We start from the raw sequence: 11156 nt of genomic DNA on the forward strand, positions 1-11156 counted from the left end.
GTTCAAGGATGTTCAGATATAAGAAGATACTACAACGTTTTGACATACACCTGTGACCCAGCTGCAAGTGCTTTCGAGATCAATTCTAGAAGTTTAAACAGTATTTTTATTTTATTGATATTCATAATTAAATATAAATATATTTTTTCTTATTAAGATTAACTACCGCTCTCAGCTACAGTGCATTTTAGATAAGTTATTCACCGAGGAAAAGGAGATGCGTCTTCATTAGGTCCTACGGAGAAAAACAGTACAACGTAAAACCGATCCTTTCCTCAACCGCCTCACGGAGTCTCAGAAATGTGTACGCCATATCCAAAAATTTCATTACTTCATACAGCATGTCCCCCCAACACTTTTTTCTTACCATTGAATACACCATGAATTGTCAAACTAATAGAGCAAGCTTATCTGCCAAAAGATCTAAGCCTCCAAACACTTCCTAGTTCATTTCACAAATATACGTGGTCTCAATTCTAATCTCAACGATGTCCATTTCCACTTGCAGTCTGCAAAACCCCATGTACTTTTTTCTGACAGAATCTCAGTTATCGGTTGATTCAACTACTGCTCATATTAGTTGCCCAAATTATTCGCTTCAAAGGTGGTACTTGTTCATATGTCCGTTCCGATATTCCTTGTCAGAGACTTGGTAATTTGGAATCTCCTCTTTTAGATCTTCTCTGTCTTAAAATTTCTCTACCTCATTCTGTCAAATTCATCTGTTGTCTCTACCGTTCTTCCAACTACACTAATCACTTGGAGCTCTTTGACTTCCTCTCTTTGCAACTTGACTTTCGCCAGTCCAACTTTCCTAACAGTGAGGTAATTTTCCTTGGTGATTTTAATGTTCACAACTCCAGCTGGCTTCCGTTTTCTAGTCACACAGACCCAGCTGGTCGAGGTTCTGAGGCTTTTGCAATTACTAATAACCTCGCACAAATTATTCGTTTACCTACTAGAATACCGGACAATCCTAACCATACAACCAACACGCTTGATCTTTTTCTCACAAACAACCCTTCTAAGTACACGGTCGAAGCGAGTGGTCCTTTAGGCACCTCAGATCACAACTTGGTGATTGTCTCTTCTCCAATGGAGCCTTCATCTCATGGCTATTCCCAACCTCGTGTTGCTTGACATTACAAGAATGCAAAATTCTTTACTTCTTTTCCTTGGTCGGATTACTGTTTAAAAACTTCTGATGTCAACGTTTGCTCAGATCGTCTCAGTGAAATTATTCTTCTAGGAACGGAATACTTTATTCTACATTCCACTTTAAAATATCGTCCTTTATTTAAACCTTGGTTTTCCAATAAATGTGCAAAGGCTGTTCAACAGAAGAGTGTTGCATATCGTAATTGGCTTGTTTCCAATTATTCAGTTTCATTTTCTGCCTACACCAAAGCTCGCAACAATTGTAAAGCAGTTATTAATTAGCGTGTTGGGAATGGTGGGGGGGTGTTTTACCAAGGTCATTAATACATGAGTTGGAATCAAAATGGGATGCTAGCATCCCATTTTGATTCCAGCGTGTTCGGCGGTTTGTGTTCGGTGAAACACAAACAGTTGCTCTTGAAATCTTTGATCATGTTTGCCATAAAGGTCTTCTAAACAAGATTGCATCTTATGGTTTGCCAACTGTTTTTTTGTAATTGGTTATCCAGTTTTCTATCTGATCGCTCACTGAGGGTGATGGTAGATGGCTCCCTATCTTCTAACTGACCGGAAATTGTATTCATAGTTTTGCCAATGATAGCACATTGCATTCCATTTTCCAAGTTGAAAACCCTTGCCCTACTCAATCAGCTTCAACTTCTCGAATATCAGCTGCCAATTCCTTAAATTCGATCTTCAGGTAATTCTCCAGTGCGACAAAGACAACTTAGTTGATTTCAATCCTTCTAAAACTCAATCCTGTATTATATCTCACAAAAAGGATTCTTCTGCTCCTATGCTTATCTTTTTGACACTCCGATTTCTAGGCAAGATGATATATCTCTTTTGGGGATTACCCTGACTTCTAATCTCTCTTGGCACAAGCACATTACAAATATTGCTTCCTCTGCATCAAAAAAACTTGGTCTTCTCTTTCGCTCTTGGCAATACTTTTATTCCGCCCTACCACGGAATATTGTTCCCACATCTGGGGCCGCGCTCCCAGACCCTCTCTCAGGCTTCTAGATTCCATTCAAAAGAGGGCAGTTAGGTTAATTAATGACTCATCTCTAACAGAGTCTCTCCACTTTTTGTCTCATAGACGTACTGTTTCTGCTGCATACCTTTTCTACAGATACTTCCATGGGCACTGTTCTTCTGAATTGGCTTCTATAATTCCCGCTCCCTCTTTCAAAACAGTCCGAACACGTGCCGCCACCAGCCAACATCCATTTATTGTCCAACTTCAAACTGATAGAACCAATTTTTCATCTTCCTCGTTTATTCATCCAACTCCGTTTTCTGGAACACCCTTCCTTCCTACGTATTTCCTGAAAATTACAGTCTGCGGAAGTTCAAGTCTAATGTGAACAAATATCTTCTTTCGTCTTCTCAACCTCCAACCCAAGCAAGGTACTAAGTACTATAGGTTCTAATACCTCTCATGTTTGATGTTTTCATTAATAATAATAATAATAATAAAAAAAAAAAAAAAAACACACCTCAATGCGGGCCCCTCTCCCCTCAATGTATTGAGTACCCTACGCTGGAGAATATAAAAACTCGCCCTCTTAAGTAACCGAAAATCTCCGAAAGCAAAAACAAGCTCCAATATTTAAAACGTTCAAATGTTTAACAAATATAATTTGTTTAAATATTTCTTCTTTCTGCACAGGTTAACTGGCATTCCCCTCGCCCCAGAAACCTGATATATCTGATTGCCAGAAGCTCAGCCAACCAGAAAAAATATACGAATAATATTTATATGTTTCTAATCACATCGTTATGCCTAATAGTCACCAATAAAAAAGCTAGTAGACAAAATGTGTCCGTATAGTTCTGCGCTGTAACGATATCCTAGTATAGATGGCTTTCACAGCGCAGAAAACTGAATATCAGGTAAGAAATATTTCAGTAAGAAAGATGAGTAGTAACTGCTGGTGCAAACTGCGCGGTCAACGGAAAGCCTTTCACATAGAATCGAGCAAAAGATGCAATCAAACATAATCTCTTAATCTAAACGATATTTTCGTTGCTAGGAGCAGAAACCCCTAAGCAGTCGAGACCATTGCTCGATTTTTTTTAAGTACTCGGGAAAAATAGAAACGCGAGAAATTTATTGTCGGAATGTGCTGATGAAATTCTCAAGCAGGAAATCTTCTGTGGGCTGTTACGTTCCGAAGAACTTAACCTATTTCAGCACATCTAGGAATGAGTCTTGACGACAATTTAAATTTTTGAAAGAAAACATAGGCGACCAGGAGGAACTAACTAAGTACTTATTTAGAATTCCCTAGGAGAAACAATAATAAAATTATAAAAATACAGTAAACTCTTTAAAATCCGGCATCCTCGGGGATTGAGAAGTGCTAGTTTTTTTCTAGATTATAGAGGAATACCTGGTGGTTGGATGGAAGTTTTTCGAATGCATAATGCCAAAGAATGACAAACGCACTTCGTTTGCACACAATTTGGTGCTACTTCCTTTATTCGTGTCCATTTTTAAGTCCGACCATAGAAGCAGCACCATCACTTACAAATCCTATGCAATTTTGTAAATTCATATCATATTCACTCCAATTAATCTTTAATGAGATTGTGCTGTTGCCGATAATACGGGAATTAGGGCTAAAAACGTAGTTTTGATGGCTAGATCTTCCGGAAAAAACCTCGCCACTATACGCAAGTGCTTCTGAATTGCATTATCCGTTGATTCATCAATGAACAGCACAAACCTCTTTCCTTTCACATCTTCTATCAAATCTAACTCTAATGCTAAACTCACCACATTTTTTATTATCTGCGAACACTTAGTTCGATGCAATTTTATGCTTCTAAAAATGCTACCTTTTCCATGATCTTTTATAACCTCATCAAATGATCAACGGCCATTACTGAACGGCCATTACTGACAAGTAATTGCTACTGCCAACTTAATTTCAGCTTGTTTGATATTTTCTTCAGATTCTGAATTTTTTTTTTTAAACTACAAAATATGCTAGAGTACTTTGATTCAAACCAGTAATGTTAGATTTGTGCTTAGAAGAAGCTTCATGTTGAACAAAATTGTAGAATTCACTTTTCACTGTGCAACGACAGAGTTTACAAAAAACATCCTCACTATTATTGGGCTCTTTCTGTAACCACAAATACTTCTTCTCCCATTCTTCTTTGTACTTACGGTCACAATCGTATGAAGGCTTCCATTTTGACATTTTAAAAAAGGGTTATCCAGAAGTTTTAAAAAGCTTACACTCCTTGCAACGCGCACGGCAACGCAGTCACTGTGCCAATGATGGATCCAGATAAAGTGTGGCGCTGCGCTCAGTGCTGGCCGCCAGTCTGTTTGTTCGACTGTTTGAACGAGTTCTAGACTGGACTGCTGACAAAGTAGTAGCATGGCCAAACATATTGAAAAAGGCCAAAATTGTTGAATTTGGCTAAAAAGGCCAAACTGGCAACTGCTACACTCCACCTCTGATGAGGGACCAGGTGATCCTGAAACGGGTTGCCATAGCGGCCTCATCTTTAAAGAAATGACAAATTAACCATTTATAGAGGTCGTCTGTATGAAATAGAGCAATACAGGGCAATTCATTGCAAAGTAAAGCTTGTTCTTATCGTTAGAATTAAGAGTATTCAATGTCTCTAGGCAATTAAAACTGTTTTTGTGGCCAATGTTGAGCAAAATTGCTCAACATTGGCCACAAAAGATGCGAGCATCTTATAAAAAGAGGGAAATGTCACTCGTTTTTGAGTGGATTATTAAAGGCAAATGTGATTTGAGCCGGACTGCTTTCGAATATTTCCGGATTGATGGATTTTTTTTGTAAAATGTATCGGATTTTAAAGAATTGTAATGTGCCGGATTTTACAGAGTTTACTGCAATAGTAAAATCCTGAATGGTGTATTCTGTAATTGATTTGCCTGTCTGCCGGGCAAGAAACCAAGTTTTCTGAATTTATAACCATGCAACTCTCGCCTGAGATCAACTAACTCAGCCACGTTGTGAAAAAAGCCCATAAAATTTACTCACTCACTGACGGAATTCCAATTCCAGGCATTTTCCATCCAGTACGGGTACGACAGTAATTATATTCACTATGGTATCCATGAGGATCGTAGTACAAGTAAAAATTTGCTCACCACGTATTCGAATCTACTTGATACCCCAAAAATGCGTTAAAAAATATGGTCTTGTACTCCCCACCTTGCAAACTCATGTGACTCTATACGACCATCCCGTTTATCACTATTTGTAAAGTGATCAAATTTTATCACTAATCTACATGAAAAATACAATATGCGCAGCAGTCATCAAAAGATTTTTAGCTTTCGTTTTTTTAGTTAAATTTATGAAGAGGGATTAGTGCATTGCCATTTTTAAAGGTAATTCACTGGTGCTTATTTTGCAATTTTAATTATTTAAATAAACACAATTATTGTTCAAGTGGAAAATGTGCTACACATAACATGTCGCAGGATGTCACGAGCGATGGGGAGTTGGTACTTACAATTCACCTGGAGTTAGTCTTTTTCCTTATACTCGATGACCCAAGGTCTATAAAGAACTTTACTTTTCTAGTTGATGCCGTTTCTATTTCTATTTTGTGTGTGTGTGTGTGTGTGTGTGTGTGTGTGTGTGTGTGTGTGTGTGTGTGTGTGTGTGTGTGTGTGTGTGTGTGTGTGTGTGTGTGTGTGTGTGTGTGTGTGTGTGTGTGTGTGTGTGTGTGTGTGTGTGTGTGTGTGTGAAATCGAACGTGGGAATGATGAGAGACCTAGTAGGAACAGGGAAATAGGAGATTTTCATTGCAGAATGCTCTGGTTCAACTGGAGAATTCAATTGTAAGGTAAACAGAAAATATATTCTGCAATAAAGATGGATTGGAACAGAACTAGAGTATATGTTTGCCAGGTGCGAAAATTGGTAATGTGACAAACTAACTATCAGTTTTTAAGGAAAACTAAAGGTTTACAGTGATCCATATGGGTACTAATGACTTAAAACATATACGAACTGAAGAATAGGTAAAATATAGAGATGAAGCTCAAAATGTTCTTGTGTCTGCAATTCTATTCAGCAGTAATAGAACTGAATATACCGTAAAAGCCTAGTGCATTAACCCCAGACGAGCGACTATGCAAGGCTTTTTCGGAAAAATCTTTCTTAACATTGCTCGCTCTAGTTAATAGAAAAAAATATATTTTGTAAAGGTGGAATTCATTTTAACAGAGATGTTTTGCGAATGAAAGATGCCCCAGCTTGTCGTTAGGTGTTAGGCGCATCAGCAACAGCCCATATTGCGTATATATTGTTTATAAATTGCGTATGTCTGTGATCCATTTTCCTATTTACTTGACGAAAAATCCCAGTTTCCAAGAATAAAAATCATGCAATCTCCGTCTGAAACCGAATAACTCAGCCACACTGTGAAAAAAAACCATAAAAATTCCTTGCATCACTGACATGATTCGAACCCCAACCTTTTTCAACCAGTGAGGGGAGAACGGCACTTATATGCAGTATTCTACCGCGAGAAAGATGGCCAAGTGGATGACCACAGAGATTAAGGAATTAACTGAGCAAAAGCAAAGCGAATGAGATAGTTACAGGCTACTACGACATAATGATTTATAAGAATATTATAAGCGAATATGTAATATAACCACGGATGAGAGTAGGATAGGCAAAAAACTGAGTACGAGAAATCACTAGCAGTTTTTATGACTGTCATACTAACCAATCTAGTTAATTATTAAAGTATGACGGAGTTATAAAACATCTGGATCCAAGAAACAAGTCTGACATTATTTACTTTAACTTCAATAAAGCTTTTGATAAGATTCTCTATGAAAGACTATTACATAAACTAGAACAACCTGGAATTTACCGCAAGGTTTTCATTGAGTCAAGGGCTTACCAAAATATAGGAGACAGATAATAGAAAGTGTAGCAAGTGGAATTCATTTGAATTCCACAGGGATAAGTTTTTGGCCACTTCCGCTTCTTATCTTCTTTAATGAGAGAGTGTAGGGAAAGTGTCAAAGTTTACTGACCATTTAAAGAATAAGTAAAATATAGAGATGAAGCTCAACATGTTCTTGTGTCTGCAATTCTATTCAGCAGTAATAGAACGGAACATACCGTAAAAGCCTAGTGCATTAACCCCAGACGAGTTAACAACAGGAACTAGACCATTTTGCTACAAAATGACTAAAACAATTGGATCGATCGTGGATTTCTGTTCTATAGAACAGAAATCCACGTACCTAGAGAACAAAAATCCAGGCTTACTTAAAAGTGGTTCGGGACAAAAAAAAATTGGTGGTTATTATTCATTTAGTTATCAGACAAAATTTTCCAAGCAGTGTAAAAAAGGCGGCCAAGAAGGCACATAATATCTTGTCTATGATATATAGGACCTTCGCAAGTAAAAAAGGATGTCATCTTTTTTATAATACGATGGTGAGACGGCATTTATAATATTGTTCATGATATGGAGAATACACTTGTAAAAAAAAACCTAGAACTTCTAGGATGCTTCGGAAAAGAGTATCCCAATTCTCTGGGGCCGTCTTCCCTATTGACCCCATATTTCTGACTTTTCCCCCCAGCCTTCAGTCTCCTCCCCACTCTGACTAAATATCATAGCATATGCCCCACACTACCAAAATTTTAATTGTTCAAATCAAGACACGCATGCCCTTTTGGCCTCTAATAATCTCTTAACGTCTTATCCTGAAAATCGCCGCGTGTTGCATTACAATTTTTTTTTTTTTTTTTTTTTTTTTATATGTAAAAAAGGAAACTAGGTGGCAGGGCCTGCCAGAGGAAACTCCATACTACTGTGTACCTGGTCTGCCTCCACGGGGCCAAGTGTGGGCAACGTTGGGCCTCAGTAGGGGTCCAACGGCTAAATGGCCAGATGAACAACGATACATAACATTACACTTATACAAAATCCATACACTTTTAAATCTCTGGCCTTCCCAGTGAACTGGTACGCCTACAATGAAAGCAACGCGGAGATGGGGGAAACCCCTGGTGCCGTTAGATATCAATACACTTTACACTTATCCAAATTGGACAGGTGTGCTAATTGAAGTACACATGAAGAACGGGGGGCCTGATAGAGATATATAAGGGCCTGAATGGAATCGATAAAATGAACGAGGGCGATATTAACACTAAATCACAAATAATTCGACTTGCCTACTAAGGCAAAAACAAATACAAAATTTTGTGGAGTAAGAGATGGCTGAATCTCATGGAAGTTAACTTTAGAGCAGCACGTAGTAGTCGTTGGAATACATTGCCGGGTCACAGTGGTGGAGGCCCAATTTTTCTTAAACATTAAAGCGAAATACTATGTTGGCAACAGGGGGGGACCCATGAATAATAAAAATATCTTCCTTTTCTTGCAGATGAAAATATTAAAAAAAAAACCTCTTCCTTGCATCATTTAGCCACTATAATTCTAATACTAAATCACAAATAACGAAATCTGTGAATTAAATAATAAAAAATCGAATCTTTCTTATCGCTGATCATTCATATCAGAATATATTAAAGAGGCTGACGTTTCATATAATAAAATACAGGGTGAATTAAAATAATGTATAAACATTTTTATACACTGTAACTGAGAAAGTTTATTTAGTAAATATGAACCAGAAATGAATTCAAATAAATTAGAACGCAGAAATTCGATGCACTGCAGGAATTAAATCAGATGTTCAAAATTTCCGCCAAGCAGGCAGGCATAGATGAGCCGTATGTTGGGCTATTAATAAACGACATAGGGTGGTGTACACATCCGCTGTAATTTTGCCTGCTTCCTGTTATATCATCACCTACAAATCCTGAAATGTTTGTGGTTTATCAGTGTACACAACATCTTCCAGGTACCCCCAAGCAAAAAAGTTTAGTGAAGTCTAGAGTACTTTGTGTGTTCAAAAACATCCCCGTGCGACGTTTTTGAAAACACAAAGTAATTTCCCGTATGAGATTGGGGGAAATTCATTATTCTGACAGGAAGAGCCTATCAGAGTGAAAATGTGGAGGTGCATCATCGTGTTGAAAGTACAGCAATCTTTACTTTCGATATGATGGTATACTTTTTACTTCCGCAAACACGTTTCCTGTTAAGGAAATGTGTTAACCATTCATTAACAATTCAAGATATAACCAGAAAAAGTATCACTGAATCTAAGGTTTGACAGTTTTACCTCACTGAACCTAAAGTTCAATTATTCCACGACAGGAAAGTTGCATCCAAATGCGCTGATCTCTAGCAGATTAACATCTTTCTGTAGAGTGAGGTAAAAACTAACATTGAAAAAAAGTTCTGAAGTCCAATTCCCTTAGCAGACCAGAAAAATTCTTGGAGAAGCAGTCTTAACACTGCCAGTTGTTGACAAAAATTTTCGACTATTACAGAACTTTTTCTTTCTCTTTAAAAAAAACTGAAGATCATGCTTTGCATACGTTAAATAATTTTGTTTATTGGCAGGTACTATACAGAGGTACATAAACCCTTGTCCAGTCTGCTCATCTACTAAAACTTTTAAGCTACATGTTGAGTCCCCTGTGACATTTTTCTTAAGACCAATGTAGGGGGGGGGACTAAATTAAGAGAAATAGTTTTATAAATTAAAAGATAAAATTATTTACATATCACATCCTTATTTATATAAACTATTGTAAATTTTCTTTATTCTTAAATATTTAACTTTATGGAACATTTCTATTACTTGTATTTGTTACTGCCTACCTGAGTATTCTTTGAGCTATACTCTACATTTACAACTTAGAAAAAGTTCCAGAAATTGGACAATGATCCACATCTCTCTCTCTCTCTCTCTCTCTCTCTCTCTCTCTCTCTCTCTCTCTCTCTCTCTCTCTCTCTCTCTCTCTCGCTCTCTCTCTCTCTCTCATATGAAACGAAACATCATTAAAGACAAAGGAAATCTTATCTAAAATAACTAGATTTTATCAAGAAATATACAGTTCCAAAAAAACTTCTACAATGGCAACCGAAAAAATCCTTTTAGGAATTAAAACAATCTCCCCTACGGTTTAATGCAGTATGGAAAAACAAGAATTGATAGCACCGTGCAAAGCAATTTCAAAGAACAAATCTCCAGGTCTGGACGGATTGACTTCTGAATTCTTTCAAGTCCTTTGGTGTCAACTCGGAGTGCTACTCTTACGACTGCTTGAAGAAGCACAATCCCATGGACTACCAAGCTCAGTCACTACCATGTTCCGCGACTAATCCCCAAGAAAGGAGATCACACAAATCTCCAAAACTGGCGCCCAATATCCTAAATATTGGAAGCCAGTCCAATATTAAGGATATTGGACGCCAGTTTTGGGGTACAATATCGCGAAATAGACTGCAAAATAATTTCCAAAGCCTTCGCCAATCAATTGAAATACACTCTACCTGATATCATCGATCACCAACAAACATACTCAGTACCAGAAAGATCGATATACAATCTTCATCTGATCCGTGACCTCCACTATACTGCAAATATTAACAGGAATACCTATATTCAATATTAACCTTGATCAGGAAAAGGCTTTCGACAGAGTAGAGCACAGCTGCCCTTTGAAACCGTGAAAGCGTTCGAATGTGGACTCCACATCGTTCAAACAATCCATTTGCTATACAAAGAAGGCAAATTCTGCTTGAAACTGAATAACCAGCTCACCCGCACCTTGCCATACTCCAGAGGGATAAAACAAGGCTGTTCACTCTCTGGGTGACTTTATACACTAGCCATAGAACCATTCCTGGAAAAATTGCCACCAGTCTACAACCTCAACGACCGCTGCTATCAGAGCCTCACCTAAAAATAACCCATTCGGCATACGTGGTTGACGTCACAATCGTTATACGCAACGAGAATGAATTTGAAGACATCGAACAGACTCATGATCTCTACGGCGAAGCATCAGGTGCAAAAACTAAACCACTGTAAGACCAGT

Source organism: Mastigoproctus giganteus, chromosome 6 (assembly GCF_048544385.1).
Source record: "Mastigoproctus giganteus isolate SK-2022 chromosome 6, ASM4854438v1, whole genome shotgun sequence".
NCBI lineage: Eukaryota > Metazoa > Arthropoda > Arachnida > Uropygi > Thelyphonidae > Mastigoproctus > Mastigoproctus giganteus.